Source organism: Lycorma delicatula, chromosome 4 (assembly GCF_047948215.1).
Source record: "Lycorma delicatula isolate Av1 chromosome 4, ASM4794821v1, whole genome shotgun sequence".
Taxonomy (NCBI): domain Eukaryota; kingdom Metazoa; phylum Arthropoda; class Insecta; order Hemiptera; family Fulgoridae; genus Lycorma; species Lycorma delicatula.
In genome coordinates, this window is record NC_134458.1 from 205,283,722 (window position 1) to 205,301,895 (window position 18,174).

The window sequence follows — 18,174 nt, forward strand, 5'->3', positions numbered from 1 at the left end:
TCATTTTTATAAAAAAATTATTATTTAATTTAAAATTCTTAAAAAGTTTAATAAAAACTACCAAAAAAAAAATACTGAAAATATTTAACCTTTTCTTTACATTGTAAAAATTACAGACTACTACTATCACCTGCATTGTAGATGGGTTTGGCATGGTTATATCCAACAATATATTTGGCTCAGTAAAGAAGGCAGTAGAAGACCACTTCACAATTCACTTTCCCTAGTAAGTCTGGGAAAAGATGCTTGTTATTCTTGAAAATGGCTTTGTAATTTTTTGGAATGATGTGACTCAAGTTGGATTGCCTACAAGCATTATAGTACAACATACGTACAGATACGGCATTCTTTCATGCACGTACATCATAATTCTTTATTTTAATGGATTTCACAGACTTTGGTATACTTCAATCAGTAATTCTTGAGAGGAAGAATCCTTTCTCCTTTAAAAAATCAACTGTTTTCTCCCCTACATTCTTCAATTTATAAAGCTACATTGGAAAATTGTTTACATATGTCACCTCTTTTAAACTATCATAGGGAAGATTATGGAATGCGAACTGTTGTAAAAATAGAAGAAGAATAATACACTAACAATTATTGATTACATATAAACGCTGAAATTATTCATAATAATTAAATACATAGTTAATGATAAGATAGGATGCAATTTTTTGGTGTCCATGCCATAATCTTGAACTAAATTAAAGTTTTGATCATTATTGATCAAAAGTGAAAATAGGAAGAGAAAAGATTATGGAGGTAAAAGAATTTTGTTATTTGGGAAGTAGAATTACTAAAGATGGACGAAGAAGGAGTGATATAGAATGCCGAATAGCACAGGCGAAACGAGCTTTCAGTCAGAAATATAATTTGTTTACATCAAAAATTAATTTAAATATCAGGAAAAGATTTTTGAAAGTATATGTTTGGAGCGTCGCTTTATATGGAAGTGAAACTTGGACGATCGAAGAACCTGAGAAGAAAAGATTAGAAGTTTTTGAAATGTGGTGCTATAGGAGAATGTTAAAAATCAGATGGGTGGATATAGTGACAAATGAAGAGGTGCTGCGTCAAATCGATGAAGAAAGAAGCATTTGGAAAAATATAGTTAAAAAAAGAGATAGACTTATAAGCCACATATGAAGGCATCCTGGAACAGTCGCTTTAATATTAGAGGGTCAGGTAGAAGGAAAAAATTGTGCAGGCAGGCAATGTTTGGAATATTTAAAACAAATTGTTAGGGTTGTAGGATGTAGGGGGTATACTGAAATGAAACGACTAAAACTAGATAGGGAATCTTGGAGAGCTGCATCAAACCAGTCAAATGCGAAGACAAAAAATAAAAAAAATAAATATATATAAAGCAAATATCATTTACAGTGACCTCCAAGGAACCGACGATTTTAGGTCTTTATGACCGACAGTCACAAAACTGATGTTTAGGTAGCTTAGTGGTACTACTTTAGTATGCCATCTACATGGGTATCGTAATAGAGTAAAATAATAATAATTTATTTCTGTAATAAGATAATATAAAAAAACAAAAATATACAATAATAAATACAAATACGGTAAAGTAAAAGAAGATAGAGAAAAATTGTAAAAAATACTTTATGCAAAAATTCGGTAATTTTGCTTTGTTTTGAACATTTTATGTTGTAATACGGTTTTTGAAGTTTGTTTTCTAAATCAAAACACTCTTTGTTTCTTCATTAGCAGTTTCTGTAAAACTGAGGAACCGGCAAACGGTTTTCATTGCCGCTAAAACTTCCGAAAGAATTGGCGGGTTGATGGCTTCATCGTTATCTTCGTTGTCATTACCTACGTCCCCGTCTATTTCTGCTAGTACTGAAGCCACTACATCATCATCTGTTACAGTTTCATGCGTTCTTTGTCAACCTCTTGATAATCTTCAAACAATGCATTTGACAACGTTTGATTTTGCAGACTCTTGCCCCATTCCGCTAAAGATTTTTCTTTGAATGTGACATCAGTAACTTCGCCAGCCTGTGGTAAAAATCCTACATATCGAAAGCAAATTTTTACAGTCAGCGGAGAAACCTCATTCCATGATCATTCTAACATAATTATAGCACCCAGAATAGTTATTTGCGTTTCCTTTTTTTGATCTAAATCCTGTATCATTTGTAAAATTAGGTGTTTTCTGTAGTGGACTTTTTTACCACCGCCTTGATCTAAGGACTGTAAGACTGCTGTTGTTTTCGGTGGTAAGAACACTAACTTTATACACGAAACATTTTCAACGTGTGGATGAGCCGGACAGTTGTCAATGATCAGATTTTGTCATTTTCAATCTTTAATTCACGGTCCCATTTTCGTAACCAAGATGTAATGATATCACTTGTATTCCAAAATTTCTTGTTACTTTCGTACATAACAGGAAAAGATTTCAAATTCTTAAAATATTTTTAACACTTTTCCCTATAACCAGAATCTTTTTTTTTGTCAGTTCCAGTCATATTTGTAGCAATTAGTACTGTTAGTCTTTCTTTTGATAATTTTCCCCGAAAACGTTTCGCCTTTAAACCGAAGGGGTTTTCCGGCATCAGTTTAAAAAAAGACCGGATTCATCAGCATTATAGATTTTTTGGTCTGAATAGCCCTCTTTTAATTTTGGCCAAATGGTTTCTAGCCATTTTTCTGACACACCAGTTGGAGCTGCTGCGGCCTTACAGCTTATTTTCCCCGACACATTATCGTGACGCTGACGGAACCGTTGTATCCAAGCTGAAGTTACTTCACGTGGTTTAGCGAATTTTTCAGAAAAATCGTTCGCCTTAGTTTGCAATATAGGGCCGCTAATAGGGATATTACCAGCCCTCTGGTATTTAAACAATTTTAATAGCGCTTGGTCTACATTATTATGCTGTCTAGGCCGTAAATTTTTTTGATTTCATAGAATTTATTTCAACATTTTTCTTAATTTTTTCACGGTTCTACCATATCACCGATATTGTCGAATGACCTACGCCTAATTCTTGGGCAATGTCCTTATTAGTTTCACCATTCTCTAACCGCCAGATAATGTGCGCCTTTTCCTCTATCGTGATTGTTTTTCGCGAAGTCATAATTAAATCACTATTAAATGAATTACACAGGATACGAAAAATAAATACTGTACTCGCACGAAACTATACTTTCATAGCAAAAGTTTAATAATTGAATGTGGCTGCTTCAGTTTACAATAATCTGGTACAGGAAGAAGATAAAAAAAACAAGAACTTTAGTAAATATGCAGGTAAAAAGGAAAAGGTGACTCATTTTAACCGTCAAAATACTTCCGTAGCTACAGTGTAGATATACAACGTAACTGACGAGTCACTTCTGTCCATCATTATAAGCGATAGAGTGTTGCTTTGCATTAGAAAAAATAAGTCATAATAACCGATATGTCATTACAATCGATGTAATTATAAACAATAAACATACTGTATTTATGTATTAACAGCATCACAAACCAACCAAGAGACAAGTTTTTGGTCACTATATCCGATGTCACTATAAAGAATATTTACTGTATATATTTTATTTTTTTTTTACAAAAATTTAATTAAAAAAGCCTACTCATTGCTTATGAGTGAACACTGTTTAGGCTAATAATCATTATGTCTGTTAATTTGTTGCAATGAATGAAACACAAAAAATATAACATTCTTTTAATTTTATACGAATTAAATTAATAAACAAGCAGACTGTGTAAAAATTTTGCGATTTAAATTTTATAAAAATAGAAACAAATTACATTATTGCTGAAATAAATTATTACAGCAGTAATAATATATTTCTAAATAAAGGAAAAATAAGTGTAATGATTGAAATGTTACAGTAACAAACTGTACAAAACATTAGAAAACATGAAAAATACAGCTGCTATAAAAAATTTGTACTGATTCTGGTTGGATCACTGTGACTAGACGGTGGCACATTGGTAGTGATTGGACGGATCAATGGCCAGTGAAACAAATTTGAATTTTAACTAACTTTTTTGCATTTTTAATACTCTTCCCTTTCTTTTTGTCTAAAATCTGTTTGATGCACAGCTGGGGGTAATTTCCTATCCAGAAATACCACATTTACAGGGATTTGTGTTGATGGTTTTTTATAAATGGTGCAAAATAGTCATCTTTTCGTAGCATGTTATATACAGAAAGATAATTAGTAAAGTAAAGAAAAAAAATTATTATTAATTATGCAATAACCAAGATAAATTAGAGAAATAAAAATAATAATCAGTAATACTTACATGTAGGAAACCCTTTGAAAAGAAAAAAATGTATAACTTTAAAAAATAAAATCAAAATCAATACAGGACTCTTACTATAATAATTATGTATATCATTTAAAGCTTCTTAGTACAATATTTAATAAGTTTTTACTGCCTATTAATCATAGATTCAATTTATATACAATTAAAGAAAGCTGGTAGTTTACAACATAATTATCAAACTGATTTTTATGGCAGATGTAACATTAATGATACTAAAACAAGAGTACTTGAGTTAGTAACACTAAGTTTTAGTAATTGTAATGAAAACATGTAGTCCTTGAAGTATTCTATGAAGTACAAATGTAATCTATAAGTACCACACTAATAAAAGATCGTCTATAGATGACATCATAGCTAGGCTAGATAAGTTGAGCCTTGTACAATTTGTCGTAACACAAAAGCATGAAAATATTATGACTGAATTACTTTCATATAAACTTCAATAAGAGTAATTTACAACTGAATTTAGGGTGATAAGCCTACAATAGGGTTTTGTTTTTACGTGAGCATTATCTTAGTCTGGTTGATTAGTTGGAGTACCTTATAGAATTAAATAGATTATTTTTAAACTATTAAACTTTCCAGTTTGAAAGTGAGTAAATTTAATACTCAGTAATTTTAACATGAAACAAGAGTTTATCATTCTACAACAAAGTAAATAATAAGGCAATCCTGCATAGAGAATTTTAAAATGAGCAGTTTAGTACTTAATAATTTTAATGATTATAATGCGATGTATGATTAACTTTTTGTAATATATTACAACATTCATAACATTTTAAGAATATCGTATGCTTATATTTAATATTATAAAAGTAAGAATTTTAAACTTTAGATTTATTTGGACTTTTTACACTTATATTTGAATGGTGTATTTTTTTAAAGAGCAAAAACTGTTGGTATCATATTAACTGTCTAGTTATAATTGTATGTTTAGTTTTGTTAATTCAATTTTCAATTCATTAACTCAACATTCAGTTGAATTAAGTCTTTTAATATGTATTCATTATTATTATTATTATTAGTATTATGTACATATTTATTTCATATATTTTATTCATGTTTATAAAGAAATTTGATTTGATTTATATTCGTTTTAAAATTTCAAATATACGACTAAACATATATCTAAGGTTGTAAAATAAATAACGAAATGGTAGGATACTACGTTAATTACATATTAGCGATCAATTTTGTCCTGCTTTCAGATAAATATGTATAAAATTGTTATAATTAAACTCTAACAAACAAAATGAACTGGCAATATGAGCATTCAAATCCAAATTAAAAGTTATATGTAACTTAAACTATAGTTTAGTACGTAAATCTTGTAGCATCTCAGAATAACTATTTTCATAACATGACATTCCAACCCCGTAGGAGGAAGACATCCCCACCTTGTGACAATACCGGTCGCCACACCACCTCCTCCGTTCCGAGCCCTGAGGGGCTTTACCGGAGGTCGTCTTTAGACCCTCTAACTGATTACATCTCATTGTCATCAGCCAGGCCTCGGTAGGGATGCCACCGATGTAAATGCCTCGGCAGACATTTGCATCAGTAAAATACATATCAAATTTAGCCTTCACATAGGCCTCAAACGGACATCTTCACATCCAACCTAACTTGATTCTTTCAAACTAACTAACCGACAAAGCGGAAGCGCGACCCCGCGCCTAGTCCAGATTTGACAGCACCGTTCGTGACTTTGAATGCCTAAGAAAACGAACGAGTTAAAAGTTAAATCCGTGCTACACTCATACTAATCAAAATTATGTTTTGCGCAACACTGAAATTCAGACCTGCACCAAATAAGTCCGCGTAGGAGTCGGGGACAAATCCCGCAGCCCCACTTGGTCCCATCATGGAGTCTCGCGCGGCATTTCCAAGTCACAACCAGGACTGCCACCGGCGGAACGAAGCCACGCCACCGGTCGCAAGGGCTACCATATCCCGGCAGCGCGGCCGCCCTTACCAGCGGGAGCCCCAAATCAAATTACAAACATCACCAATGTAATCGTGGCACAATGCCAATGCGCCTACCTCCAACCAATCTAATGCCTAGGCCGGAACCCTAGCCATCCGCGATCCTACCACGATGGTGTACCTAGATTAAACTCCCTCTGCAGACCTACACACCGTAAGGGCGCGAAGAAAACCAGTCACTATAGACCACTCCTCGTGGATCATGCAGTTAATACGGAGATCCAGAAAGGAGTGTATTCTCTCAAGTTCCCTAACAGCTTGTGAACGTTCGATCTCGTATCGGGGACAGACGTAGAGGACGTGGTCCACTGTATCATCAGTCCCACAATCCGGGCATTGACTCGAATCCACCAAACGAAACCTAGCCAAACTCGCCCGAAAGGCACCATGCCCGGAGAGAAACTGTGTGATAAACCGATTGGGGGAGAACCATCCAATCGCCCCTAAATCAGGCACTGTAGGAATACACCATCCGTGTAGCGACCTGTGGGGGATTCGTCCCACCTGACCTGCCAAGACGCAAGGCCTCGGTCTTCAATCTCCTGCTTTTGTTCTGACGTCAATAGGTTATTTACCTTGGAAATGTAACGTTCCTTACGCTCATAGCATGACAGTGCAACCACTTACAGTCTTCTTACATAACTTTTATAATGATAGTACCTAACATCATTTTTGAATTTCTATGTGTTGATTTCCCTGCAGAAAATTTAAGGCATTCATATTTCATAAAAATTTGTAAGTCATAATATATCATTCATTTTTCACAAATAATGTACTGGTCAATTGAATCTAATGTTGAAATGTAATCATTATGTCTTGATGAATCAGATACATTAAATTAAAAAAAAATCTCCCTTAGCTAACTTTCTTCTTTGTTAAATTTACGCTTCAAACTAAAATCCTGCATTTTTATTAATAGTATTGCTATGAAAATAAAGGAAACTACGTGAAAACAAATTATTAATTGTAACATACTGGGTGGACTAAAGATTTAGCACTTTTAAAGAACATTGAAATTATAAATAATTTATTTACAGAATGAAGGATTATTGGTAATTGTTGAATTGATTATTATTAGTAGGGTTCTAAGTAAAACCATCAGTATCATGGCGTAGCCCAGATTATTAAATGAATTTTTGAAATACATTAGTCATTTGGGTGTACCCATAATATTTTATATAGTTTCACATAAATTATCCAGGATCAAAATCACAATTCTGCAACGGTTGTTTTTTAAGTGGTGCTGACTTATATAGTCATTAACTACTAAAAAATACCGATACAGTGAACTACACACCCAGCATTCTTAACTTTGGTGATCAATGGTAATCAGTTCACTCTTTTTCTTTTTTTTAGGGGAAAAACATTTTCGTGATATCATCGCCCGGAAAACAAAAATATGAAATATAAAAATAAATTATAAAATCTAATAAGACAACAATAAAATTAAAACAAAGTAAAAACTTAAAGTAGAAATTTAAATACAAAATTAAAACTCAAACTAAAATACTAAACACAAAAACAAAATAAAAAATTTAAACTAAAATGTTAGATACAAAAATATACAACTACCGTAAAAAAAGAAAATTTTAAGAATACTATTAAAAAGTATGTAAAATATTAATACTTCAGAGAAATAAAAATACCCGGTTCAGAACTTCTTTATTATTGCCCAGGATTTGACGAAAACTCCTAGGCAATTTAAATTTACGACGCAAGGCCGCATAATATATGCAATCCACAAGGATGTGGCGGACAGTCATGCGGCTCTTGCATCGTGTACGCATGTCGGTGCATTTTCTGCTGACATCAGGTATCCGTGAGTAGCGCTCGTCTAACCTATCCGCAATCGGCAGAGGACTACTTCCTCTCGGCGAATTTTCCTGTGAGAGGAATCCCATGCTTTGATATAGCGAAGTTTGATGTCGACTGTGGCAATCCAGTTGTCTTGCCACCTCGCGCAAAGTGCGTGTTTGAAATGGTTAATAAAGTCGGATGTAGTAACACGAGTAGTGAAGGATGGTTGACTACATGCGTCTTTAGCACCGGAATCTACACGTTCATTACCCGGAATCCCCATGTGACTAGGGATCAGCAGAAATTCACTTGTGTGTTGCGATGGTTCAACTCGGAATTTGTATTGTAGATTTCAGTGAGGATAGGATGTCTGGAATTAAAATTTTCTAAGGCTTGGAGAACACTACATGAGTCGCTACAATTATGGATGTGACAGTACTTAGGGTTAATGATATTCAAACCCTTATGTATAGCGTATAGTTCAGCAGTAAAGACACTCGTAAGACCGGGCAGACCAAACATATAGGCTCGGTCATTAACAATAAATGCGCATTCAACGGTATCGTACTGTTTCGATCCATTTATGTATACTACTGCGTCTGGGTTTGTCTTGGAGAGAATATGGCGAAATATTTGCTGAAAGAAAATAGGTGGTGTTGATTCTTTATTGTATATCGTGAGGTCAAACATAAAATTTATAAGGTTGGTTCTCCACGGAGAATACGAACACGGATAAATCAGAAAAATGGAAGGTGCGTCAATATTTATAAGAGGTAGTAAACGCCGGGTACGAATACCTACAGGAGTAGTATAACGTGGATGGTCCTCATATCTTCGAAGATATGGATTTCCAAGGACTGCGTCAAAAGCCGGGTGACTTGGCTATCTTTTAAGACGGGTAAAATAAGATGCTAAAACCTGGACCCGTCTATTGCAAAGTGATGGCTCACCGCAGTCAACAAGGATGCTTAGGGCAGGGTTTGATCTAAAGGCACCAGTAGCTTTACAATTTGCATTGTTTTTTTCATTACTGACATTCTTGTCCGGCAAAGCTGATCGAGGCCTTTTCACAAGATTCTTTTTGGTGATTTTTTCAGATGGACCACCAACCATCATAGGGGTTTCTTGTAGGCTTGTAATTTTGGTCCCACGAGTACCGGCGATATAACGGACCACTTCAGCAGAGTACACGCGTACTGAAGCTAGAACTAAATACAACTGGTTTCGCCCAGGTGCTCAGAACATCGTTCGAGACTCACTATGTAGAGCCATTCACCCATTGGCACCATAGTTCCCACCTTTGGTTACGGTTGTTATACCTACTGCAACGGCTGGTGAAAACGAAGTATTGATATTATCCATGGTGCATAATAGGGATCTTGATGCGGAAGTGATGGCCTATGAGGTCCTGACTACGGTCAGGAAAGTACTGAAGGGCTCCACTTAGGCCAGAGCTTCCTCGATACGCCAAGCTTATGACAATTCGCAGAATGCCACTGTTATTTTGCCGATGGGCGAGGCAAAGAGCCTGACGACTGAAGGCAGAATAAGGATTTGGTGTTCTGTCGTGCTGAAATCAGGAAGCCTCATGTTTCCTGTTTTCGATGATGGGAGTTGGGCCATTCCGCAGCTGAATGCAAGGGCACGGACAGACGTAGGCTCTGTTACAACTGTGGAGGCCTAGGACACAAGAAGTACGATTGCAGAGAAAAGATACGTTGCGTAGTGTGTGATAGTGCTGTTCATTGCATGGGGAGCCGGGATTGTAAGCAAAGGAAATGATGTGTTTTTACCTTAATGGTAACAGAAGCACGGTCTCGCATGATCTGCTTTGGCAGTCAGCTGTTAATTCTGGGGTGGATTTCCTTCGTTTCGGAGCCGAACAAAAGGTCAATTACTTCTCAAGAATGACTCACTAACGAGGATGGGGACTCCGCTATTGGAATCATCTCGAGCAGGTATGCAATCACGAACATTGTAAGAGGAGTTGGTTTTGTGGCAGCTGAACTGTCGGATTATCTACTAGTCTGTTGTTATATTTCCCCTAATTCTGGTGTGGACAGATTCCAGGAATTTCTTACTGATCTTGAGAACCTTATTAGGGGCACTTTGAAGCTGGTTATCCTGGTTGAGGATATGAACGCAGAGTGTGCAGATCTTGGAGGTCATTGTTCTACGGCAGAGACCTTGGACCTTGTTATATATTAACAACAATGCTAGGGGGTTTAGACTTGGTGACTGTGAACACCCTCTTTGCCCCGACTTTTATCGGTAGAGGACAGTGTTCGGTATTAGACATTACTGCTGTCTCTGCATGTTGTATCCACAAAATAGTTAAAAGATTCTCAGAATGTACTGAGCAGGTGGAAGCGGTGTATAGATCAGCTAAATACAGGTTGTGCACTGAGATCAAGGCACAATGCCAAGAAGGAGGTATGAATAAATCTTGTTGATGGACTCGGGGTGGCCCCGTGGGGGAGGGCCTACCGAATTGTCATGAAGATATTTGGGGACCCTTCCGCCCCGCTACCCAGGGGGCAAACTTTAAAGACTGTATCAAAGCTTCTGTACCCAAGAAAGACGATTTTCCATAAATGAGCTTAAGTGGGCAGTCATGAGAATAAATCTTAAGAAAGCCCCGGGGCCTGACGGTGTCTTGGGTATCTTCATTAAGAGACTAGCAGAGAAGTACCCATGGGAAAATCTTGAGGCGGTTAATAAAGCATTGACAAAATGTAGCTTTCCTAGAGCCTGGATAGAGGCTTGGTCCTGATTCCTAATGATAAAAGGGGTCAGGAGTCCACATTAAGACCGATTTGTTTCCTCATGCCATAGGGAAGGTCTACGAGCGTATGTTAGCAGAAATATTGAGTGAAGAGATACAGGACTCCGGGGGACTTTCTCCACAGCAATTTGGATTTATACGAGGCAAATCCACCCTTGATGTAATAAGCAGAGTGACTAAGTGAGCTAAGGATCGGGCAGTGGGAACCAGAAGAACAAGGCAAATCCCGCTGGTCGTCCTATTAGATATTCAAATTTATTTGGAAGTCTTCCTTGGTGGCTTGTTTTGAAGGAAATCAAGAAGAGAGGCATTAGCGAATATCAGTTGGCTACCATCAATAACTACCCGTTTGACAGAACCATTAGCGTGGCTACGGAAGAGGGTGATATCGAGTTTCGGATGGGTGGAGGGGTTTCGCAGGATCGGTGCTGTGCTCCATTCTTTGGAACTTGGCATTTGATATTTTACGACAGAAGCTCCCGGGGAACAATACTTTGAATGCCTACGCGGATGATTTCGGTCTTCTCACTGCTGGCCATACCGAGTTGGAGGTTGAGGCTTCTGCAAATGGAGCAATAAGGATTATTAATTGGTTACAAGCAAGAGGCATGAAATGTTATTTATTCAATTGCCTCGAATATTGTGAGACATTTGCACACAAATTGGTTCTGTAAAGTGTAGAACTAACCGCTGGTTTCGTGCTTCCACGAGCTCGGTTAGCTAGTTCAGAGGGAAATGATGTAGGACATTCAAGATGTCCCTATGAGGATGAGGCCTGCAGCGAAGGCAAAATATGAGTTATAAATCAGTAATGTAAATGGCTACCGAGGCATTTACATCGGGGGCATCCCAACGAGGCCTTGCTTATTACTATGAGATGTAAAAGATAGAGGGCAAAAGACGATTTCCGTTAAAGCCCATCAGGGCTAGGAACGGGAGGGATGGTTTGGCGACCGGAAACATCAGAAGGCGGTGTCTTCCTCTACAGGATTGGGTTGTTGGGATTCTCTCTTACTTGATAAATTGAACTCTCAGTATGGTATCCAAGATATTTCAGTGTTATGGAACCATCAAGTTGTAAGGAAATACAACATATTTTACCCTGATAAAGATCAAATATAAACTGTAATGCATGTAAAATTATTATCAACCACTTGCAATTATAGCAAATTGTAATTATAATTTCCAATTATAAGCTGGCAAATTATTATAACGTTTATTTTTAAAATTATTATCTTGTATAAAATATAACTTTAGAAGATTATTAAGTAACAGTGAAAGCTGAAAATTATTGAGATATAATACATAAAAACTGAAGGTGTATGAAAAAAAATTCAAAGTAACGTGAATGAGTGACCAATTAAAAAGTTTAGGAAAAGAACAGAGCTACTATAATGATTGTACAAAGAATCATTTGCTACATAAAAAAATCTGATGTTGACACCACATGATCCCTTGTACGCCTATTAAATTACATATATACATTTTTTTTAAAATGAAAAGTACATAAAAGTTTATTTCATTAATAACTTCTGATACGTTTTCATATTTTTTTTTGATTTTGGGCTTTTTTTGGACATTTTTGGTTGAGTCGATTGTAATCAAAAGGGGAGGTGCACAACTAGATGTTACAACAGTCCTAAATCCATAATTTCAATATCCTACGGCTAATCGTTTTTGAGTTATGCGAGATACACACGTACGTACAGACGTCACGCCGAAACTAGTCAAAATGAATACAGGGATGGTCAAAATGGATATTTCCTTTGAAATCTGAAAATTGCAATTTTTCGCTATCACAATTCTTCCTTTACTTTGTACAAGGGAGTAAAAAGGAACAAAATTTGAATGCCTGTACATTAATAAAAATTTGTTTAAGAGTTATTTCATAACGCTTAACGCTTAACTGCCAATCACTAATCTTATTGGATTCAGTGACGGCTCGCGTATAGGCACTGTGGAACTGCAGCACTATTTCTACTTGATATTATCGATAACATTTAATGTAATAAGTCCTTTTTTCTTTAATTCTTTCTTGATACTTGTAAAATATATAATCCTTAAGCTTAATGTCAGTAGCCATCCTCCAGTTTATGAAAGGGATACAAAAATGTTTGTATGGAACTGTGCGCTTCACAGTTCCAGTGACATGGTGTTTGGCTGTTGCGCACATAGGAAGCTGCACGCGTTCCTGCGAGGGAGAGGGAGCACTGTCGCTCCCGCAGTGCCGACCCTGGAGTGCTGGTGGAAGTTTTTTTTACTCCGTGGTATGGACGTTCCTTGATCGCTCCCTTTTCTAGTTTAGTCGGTGAAAGGAATAAGAAAGTGGTTTAGTTTTTTTTCAATAGTGATCAGAAGATGGCAGAAAGCAAGGGCTCTGATTGCCAAATCTGTCCAAAAACACGCTGGAAGTGCGAAAGAGAAGGATATTAGTAAAAACTAATTATGTATTTCTTTCTGTGCAAATAGAAATCTAAATTAAATACCATTGGACTGTAGTATTTTTAAGTGGATATTTTATTAAGTTATTATTTAATAATACTAAAAAAAATATTATTTATTTATTATTATGATACTCGGTTTTTAAGCACAATTTGCTTAAAAACCGTGTATCATATTCTTGAATGTGATAAAGGGTAGAATTAGATTATTATTCTGCTTCCAGGTATACTATTTGATTCATTTTTTTTTGGTTCTTTTATTTTACAGAAAACTTTAATCATGGCCTTGAAAAGGTCCAGAAAAAAGTTTTCTGGAGCAGCACCCCCAATAATTTTAGCTACAAGCCACCGCCACTGTTTGGATTAACAATTATTAATTTTTGCAATGTTTTTATCTTTAAAAATCACAGAATCAATAAAAAAAAAAGAAGAAATGTTGATTGATGCTTCAGAATCAAAAATAAAATACAAATCATTCATTTATAATTTAGCTGAAAAGAATAAGTGAATGAAGATCATGCTCCTTCCTACTTATTTGACTGGTTTTAACAAAACGAATTCAAACACACATTTTTTAAAATAGGAAAAATTTTTTTATGTGATATACTTGAAGTATTTATAGTTAAAGAATTAAAATATCATGCTTAAAAAAAATTAACTTTGTTACTGATTATTAAATATAACATGTTATACCTTAAAGTTAATAAAATGTCGATTATAATATACATTTATGAAATTTTTCAAACAAAGAATATATTTATAAATAGAATTATCTATTTTTTTATTGATATGTTTATACTTAATTTCTAATTAACGGTACAGTCTTGTGTAATGACAAGAGACAAGCCAGATACAAATTAAAACACAAAATAGTATCATTCTAATAAAAATATAAGTAATAAAATATAATAGAGTTATAAAGATTATGTAAATCAGTAAATTGTGAATTTAATTGCTATGTATCTGTGTGTAAAAAAAGAATTATAATATTCTGTACAAATTATTTTAAGTAGGTTGAGATAGAGAGAATAAACAATTTTTTCTAACTGATGCTGAATATTGACTATTTACAGAAATATTTCTTAAAACTTATGGTAAAATGGATCAGTCAATATAAATTCAAAATGAAAACTAAGTGTACATTTTTGGAAGCTTAGTTGTTCATATGCACTGATAAAATTGTTACTACTGTTAAATTCGTTTTAATAATATTAATATTGGTAAAAAATTGACACCCTAATCAAATATGAGAGCCTGAGAAAAACAGCAGTATCATATTTTAATCTGCTTAGAGCAATTATAATTATGGAAAGAAGTTATGAGTAATCTGTAGATGTTTTCAAGGATAAAAAAATACATATCACTCTTAGAATTTCTGTTGTCTTGAAGTATTGATTTAAAAATATGAGATTTGAACAAGTCTCTATTGAGGTCAATTTTGCCAAGAAAGGTTGATGTGTTGTATGTAGTGCTCATACATGTCATTTCTATCTGTGTGTAAATTATGCATCCTACCTGTTTGGTGAAGTATTTAGGATAATTATTAAAATTTAACTTACTTACTCTTGGTTTGCTATAATTGTGTCTTTTTTGGCTTGTAGTAATTACCAGTAGTTATGTAAAATTATCAATATATTTAGGAAGAATGAAACTGTCATTTTATAAACTACAAACAAAATATAAAGATCATACTTGTACTTACTGATGATCTTAACAGCGATACAATGTCTTTAATGTATGACAGTTTTTCAAATGGTTTTTTTATCTTGCACAAACACTTTTTAGTATTATATATAATTATTTCTTTTAACCTAAATATATTTTACATATTAGAAAAATATAAATACCACAATTCATAATTAAGATAATTATACAAAAAAAGTAATAAATTTATTAGCATAAAATAAGGAAAATCAGTTGACAACCATAATATTATTATAATCACAAATAAATTTGACCTTCAAATTAGTTCGTCAATAACATTCAGATTATGCATGAATCGTGTAATATCCTTAGACAAATAATAACAAAAGACTTGATGTAAAAGATAAAACATAATATCTCATTAACTATCTGTTTTGTATTTCTATAAAATTTTTTTTAAAGAAAAAATGCTGATTGCTTATCTTCTGATTTGCTTGAAGAAATTTATAATTTATTACTTTCCTGGTTGTAATAAGGGAAAGTATTGTAATAAATAAAAATGTTGGATACCTGGCTTTTCACAGTTTTTGATACTTTGAGATTTCCTCAGTTCAAATATGTAAAAATAAATAACAAATAAAAAAATTAAGATTATATTTTGTATATATTGAAGTGTTTTGTGTAGCATCTGTTTTAAGCAATACCTCTGGAGTAGGTGAATCAGTAATCATTAAATTTGCTGTGATGTACACATGAGGCTTGAATACAATTCAATTTTTATGGGAGCTATCCAAGAAATCTAGGGTAGTTCTGTGTGAATTCACAGTGGGTTTAAGTACAGCCACAAAAGTTTTACATCCTTGTTGCTGGTTTGAAAAAAGGATATAATAAATAAAAAATGTTTACTTAACTTTCTTTATATTTTAAATTCTGTAAAAATTTGTTATTTCCTAATGTGCCTTACATATCATTAAAATATATTCATTAAAATGTTTATAAAGAAGAATGTTACTCTGTTTATTTAAAACTCAGCAGATATGCAAATATATAATTTTTTTCAGTACCAGTTATAGTTAAAAAATACTTCTTCCCAAGAACATATTACTTTTTTTGTTGATCAACTATAACCTAATACCCTTTTGATAAATACTGGCTTTGACAGAGTTTTGTGGGTAAAATATTTGACTTAAAATTTAAAAAAAATTATGATTAGAAATATCTGATATTTTATTGTGGAGATGATTGGAGAAAACTGTATGACATGTAAAGTAGGAAGTGAAGTACAAGTTAATCATTTATAAAAAATCAGACACAGAATTTGACCATACTTGAAAATATCTAAACTTAACGATCTGATGTAGAAAGCAACTACGCAAAGATAGCAATTTATCTTCATGTGTCATCTAGAGATGATTATCCAAAACAATAACTTTTTTGCAATTTAAATGATACATGATGTAAATACAAAGTCTCAAAAAGATGAACAAATAATTATGACCATGACTTCCATTTTTATTTGCTAAGGTTATAATGTCAGAAATTAAATTGTATTTTAAGATGTTTGATGGAATAACAATTTAAAAAATCTACAAAGCAAAAATTAAAAATAAGCAAAAACCGTTTGAGAGGTTAACTATTATAGTCTTTACTATTTTGCCAAAAAGGACATTTGTGGGGATTTCCAGTGTTCATCTTACTGAAGAAATCCCAGAAACCCCATTTCTTTTGTTCTGTGGTCATGCGGCATCTCTGTAAGATCCTTGCTGTGTGCTGGTTCAATCACGTTTGGTAGATCCCATGTAATGTTGTTTTGATGATGGCTGTACTGAGAACACCAATGTCCTTTCTATTGTGATTCATTCGGTTATTCACTGTTTTGGGCCTTTGCTTTTTGTGTTGATAGATGTGGCAAAGGTCTTTAAAGAAATATTCCATGTAGTGATCTTCTTTGCTGTTAAGTCTCTTGTTTTCCCAGTCCCTTTTTTAACTACATGTCTCGTTTTTATGATTTTTCGGTCACCCTGTTTTCTCTTCACAGCTCCCTTTCTTCTATTGACCCTCATTTTTCAAGAGATTCGTCAGGTTAATCTCTCATGTCTTCCCTTTTGTTTTTTTTTTGTCGTAGATCTGGTATTACAGAATCTCTCACCTGATGTGTTTGTGTACTACCATTATTACAAGCACTTGCTGTTGCTTATTCCGAAGATGTGATCTTGTTCATTTCCACTATCTGGGGTAAACAAATGATCTCAGTTACTGGAGGAGTTGAAGTTCAAGGTAAAGGGAATGGTGATGACTTTTTGGAGGAAGATTAGAAGATTGGTTTGCTTGGTATTTCTCCTGCCACCACCCTATTCGGTCGCCCTAATGTCTAAGACAAACTGTCAGTGCCATAAACGGCTACTGAGTTTACTCAGTAACAGTTTAGTGACCAGTGTCCTAATAGCTCCTACTAAAATTAAATATGACTTCAATAAATAAATTTATATCATCAAGATAGCAATTCGCTGCCATGCCTAGGTTGCTGAATGCCAGAAACTACCTGTCCACAATTTTAAAGCGCTTGGAGCTTTAGTTGGCTGATGGCCAGCCGTAATTCTCGGGTACATTCCCACAGCAGCGAGGTAGGGGTTTTTTCCTTAGATAAACTACTGATACCGGTTGAACAGAGCAACGGCATCAAGGAATGCCCATACAGTCCGACAGTGTGGCTCTCACCACATTGACTCGCCGCTTGTGAATGGCCAATTTTCCTCTTGACCTTTAAGTTCCAGAGTGATCTGAGTTCCAGCCCCCCCCCCCCCTAGAGCTGGGCAGTTAAATATCATGTATTCGTTGGAACACCACCACATATGTTCGTCGGTCGACTGGACCTCCCCACAGACGCACAGCTCATCAGCTACCAGGTAAAACAGAAACAAATATTGGTTTAAATTCACGTGGTTGGAGAGCACTTGAGTTTCCATTGCCCTTAAAAACGAAGAAGCATAGCATCCCCCTAAGTCCTGCATAAATCTATACAAGGACCTACCCTTACTCATGGCGTGCCATTCTTGCTGCCATGCATCCATTGCGAGGCTCTAAACCCTCCACCATAGATGGGAGATGGGCAACTGAATGAAATTTAGAACCGGTGCATTGCAATCACCGTTCCGCTCATGTACTGGCCCAGCCCGAAACCACATCCCAACTACCTCGGCCTCCCTACCTCTTCGCAACTTCCACATGGC

At 34.8% G+C, this 18,174-nt stretch overlaps 1 protein-coding gene across 5 annotated transcripts in view; it reads right to left on the reverse strand.

The window, feature by feature from the left end:
• The window catches only part of LOC142324238 (scoloptoxin SSD14-like), a 190,466-nt gene that overhangs the window by 69,828 nt on the left and 102,464 nt on the right, over positions 1-18,174 (reverse strand). The window contains exon 1 of one of the 5 annotated variants that reach the window (XM_075365087.1): positions 15,003-15,058. The exons of 1 other annotated variant lie outside the window; for it this stretch is intronic. The gene's annotated coding sequence lies outside the window, so the exon portion shown is untranslated. Of the gene's footprint in view, positions 1-4,267; positions 4,437-14,859; positions 14,981-15,002; positions 15,059-18,174 lie in introns of those variants that run through there. 3 more of the 5 variants (XM_075365086.1, XM_075365091.1, XM_075365088.1) reach the window with 3 other exon arrangements.